The following is a 3,978-nucleotide window of genomic DNA, read 5'->3' as shown; positions in this document are numbered from 1 at the left end:
ACCTAGGACTTTCAGAATTTCCATTTATTGCATCCCACTGATCTACCCCATCCAATCCTGTAGGGACCTTAGAATAGGAAGAAATCATTATCAATATAGTAATCCAACTCTTACAGAGATAAACAGAAAACTCCGTGATAGGAAGACGACTTTATAGAAATACTTAAGTGTATTTGATGTTGTTACAAAGCAAATAGTTTTAATATACACTAATTAAATCTCATCAAGTGAAATGGTCCTGTTTAGACTGAACAATTTCTGTGTCCCATCTTTATTGGACTAATTAAAGTCAAAACTTCAAACTAAAAGTCGTCTTCCTATTCCAGAGTTCTCTGGTTATCACTCTAAATCTGAAAAGATCAGATGATTATTCCGTTGACAGTTCTACTTCAAAAATAACTCCTGGCTACTGCAAACCAAGATGTGCGCGCACAGTTTCACAAAAATCAAGCAGTATTTTGCCAATTACTCTTTTTTAACTTCAGAGTTGCATTTTTAAGGTGTATTGTCACTCCTGTATGCCGAGTCCATTAGCACCTGATCCAATCAGGGTTCAGTCATGTGTTTGTTGTCTATTCTGAACCAATAGAAATTGCATGGTGGTACCATCTATCTTTCTATCTAGCTCATTATCCAATAAGAGATAAATCCTTATGTCGGCGCTATAACAGTAAATGGAAATATTTACTTTTACCAAAACTATAGTATTGTAATGTACATGTCTAGGCCCATATGAAAGTATACGTGAGTTGGTGAGGTTAAACCAAGGCGTTGCGAGACTTCAAATTCGAGGCTGACTTCAGTAGCCATACAAGGCTACTGCAAGAATAAACAACTATGAAGGTCAGGCGTTGAGGCTAAGCGTTTTTCTCTTTCCTCAAGACCTTAGCAAGGCCTCAGCAGGTCACTAAATATGCCAATCCTGATATTATAACAAAAACAAGAATCACCAAGACAAATTTTGGTCATTTTCTTCCTTTGATTGGAAATGTAAGAGCTTAAGTTTTCAATTTTTCACAAGAAAATCAAAGATTTTTTCCTTTTGCTGCCTAAGTGAAGTGTAAAAAATTTCTCATTATAGCTAAGAATGTTGAGTGATTGAACTTGTGACTACAAATCTTGAAAATACTGTTATCAACAAAATTTAGCAAGTGTATAGGAGACCGATAAAGTCAAATTTTGAAATAGTAAAAAAAGAATTTCACCTTCACTTGTGTGAGCCTAAGAAGGGTAGGGAACACATCAACCATATGCATGAGTCCATTATATCTGAACAAAAATTTATTGACAAATGTGCACTCGAAATTTTTATCTAATCAATAAAAGTGTTAAAAATTGATTATTTCCGGAGCAAGAAATTCATACTGCAAGCAGTTACTTAAAGCAGAAAAACCCCAAATAAACAATTTTTAAAAATAGATTTTTTATCTATACAAAAGGACAAAGTTTTTAAGGATACCGTTATGAACAAATATGGAAAAACTTTCACTGTCAACTAGGGTTTCCAACGCAAGTGGATTTTACTGTAAACTCCTCCCAATTCCGCATAATTCCGTACAATTGCGCTCAATTCGAGAACAGTCTGAGTTGTGATTGGAAACTTCACCGTCCACTTTATAGGTACAAAAATACTAGATCACATTTTGAAAATACGGAGACTAGAAGTTTTCTGTGTTAAATGTTTTAACTGAAATAGAACGAACTATAATTAAAATTAAATTTAAAGACAATTAAGGAGTTGCATTTAGTTCCCATGGTCATTTACTGTGCATAGTGTACACTGTACAGTGTACAGTGCAGTGTACAGTACAGTGTACAGTACAGTGTACAGTACAGTGTACAGTACAGTGTAAAGTACAGTGTAAAGTCCAGTGTACAGTACAGTGTACAATACAGTGTACAGTACAGTGTACAATACAGTGTACAGTACAGTGTACAGTACAGTGTACAGTACATTGTACAGTACATAGCGAGATGGATCATTAAGTAAAAAACATACCTAGACCCTTTGGCGGATTTGTTCAGCAAAGGACTATAAATAAATGCGGGAATCTAAAAATATAAAATCTTGAAAAGTATTTATATGCTTTTAGGATTAGTTTATTATATTTGTACCTTAGTTCCTCCTTCATACAATGTACCCTTAAACCCTCTCAGGGGAAAATTGTAATCTAAAATATCATGAAATTAGATTTTTTAGAATTAAGAAAGTTACTCCATAAAAAGACTTGTTTAGATGTGTTTATGTAACTTAGCTCTTAGAGACCCCAACTAGTCAAATATAGGGTCTTCCAAGGATTTAATGCAAGGAAAGTTATTTCAGAGTTTAACGCATTTTTTGTACTGCAGTGTACTGTCTTTGGGCGGTAATGTAAACACAATACGGTTGTCGAAGCCTGACATGGGCGATCATCTTTTACATTAAAAATCTATGAAATATTCTGGACATAGGAAACTATTATGTGAATTTCAAATTATCAAAATTAAATGCTTTAATCCTCCTCGGATACTAGACGAACACTGATGCATCTATTCTTGTTTACAAATTCCGCCCAGAGAGAACTGGTTTCAATATGTACGCAGAGCATACGCCACCGCAATTAACTTTCCTTACATTAGTACCTTGGTTATTAGTGACCCCATTTTAAAGTTATCACCAACTAGTTAAATATAGGGTCTTGAGGGTTTTAGATTCTAAAAAATCATTATATGGTGTAAATCTATGATGGTATAGTAACAGATTCACGTTGAACTGAAAATATTTCATGGAGGGCCTAAAATATCAAGTATTTCAAATCTCGCCTGAATCCACTATGTACTTTTGAGCATTTTTCTTTATACATAAGTTTACAATAAATTGTATATTTAGTCTTTTAGTACAAATAATATCAAAATTAAACTTATCTGAAGCTTCCTTAACTGGAGAAGAAAACATTTAAGTAACTGTTAAACTCTCAGATTTGAGTAAGATACAGCAGATTTTNGGGGGGGGGGGTGTAGGATTAACTTGTACCTTGTATTTCCTTATTCAAGTGTCCGGTAGCTCCGTTGTCTGATAGGAACACAATTACTGTATTCCTAAACTGACCTGTCCTCTTTAGAACAGTCACTATCTTTTACAATATATAATTCAGACTGATCAACGGACTGACTGCCATCTTCTTTCTATCTTTTTATCGGGAAATATCGCTATACAGTGATAACCAGAAAATTCTGAAATGAGGTCTTATGAGCATATGACACATTGACACAGCAATTGTGCAGTGTAACTGTAAACAAACCTATTTCACTAAAAGTAAAATTATTTGCTTTGTAACAAAATCAAATAAACTTAAATATTCCTGTAATGTCTTCTTCATATTCCATTGTTATCTGGTTATCACTATAGGATCTATGGAAATTGTAGTAAACCTGATGTAATAATTCTAATTACAAATAAAGTAATTGTAACTAGTAATAAAACAGTTGCTTGAAAGTTAAGCGACATTTTTATAAATAAAGTTAAGGAATTGAGTCTTTGCAACAAACCCTGATTTTCTAATCACAATATCTTTGGAGCCAAACGTTGTAGACCTTAGATATTTCAAACTATGAATTCTGTTAAATCAAATAATCAGAATTTGAAATATCAAAGGTTTACAACAACGGGTTCTAAAGATATTGGGGTTTAAATATTTGATTTTGTTACAAAGACTCAATTCCTTTGCAGGTAAGATTGATATCTTTCATGTTTTCAATAATAAATTCTCTTATTCAAGAGCTATTTTTTATATTATTGGATATACATTATTGGAATTTCTTATGTCAATTTATACGTTTACTACAGCGCAGAAACCCCGCTTTGCCTGAATACTGAGTTTTTTTTTCTACAAAAGTCGACCTTCTCTACTTAAAACTTTAAAGCCAAGCAAAGAATATTCCCATGGTTCTACCGAACTCACCAATCAAAGTTTGAGCTTTTTTACAACATTAACTTGT

General features: G+C 33.2%; 1 long non-coding RNA gene across 1 annotated transcript; it reads right to left on the bottom strand.

The window, feature by feature from the left end:
- LOC111713648 (uncharacterized) lies at window positions 1-3,124 on the bottom strand. Its single transcript, XR_002767759.1, has 5 exons — window positions 3,014-3,124; window positions 2,116-2,171; window positions 2,000-2,052; window positions 1,206-1,269; window positions 1-67 (listed from the first exon to the last, which is right to left on the bottom strand). It is a non-coding gene; the product is annotated as an uncharacterized LOC111713648 (long non-coding RNA).
- Between the last annotated feature and the right edge of the window lie 854 nt (window positions 3,125-3,978).

Source organism: Eurytemora carolleeae, unplaced genomic scaffold (genome assembly GCF_000591075.1).
Source record: "Eurytemora carolleeae unplaced genomic scaffold, Eaff_2.0 scaffold1325, whole genome shotgun sequence".
NCBI lineage: Eukaryota > Metazoa > Arthropoda > Copepoda > Calanoida > Temoridae > Eurytemora > Eurytemora carolleeae.
The sequence above is the reverse complement of the archived record's forward strand: the minus strand, read 5'-3'. Positions and strand labels throughout refer to the sequence as shown.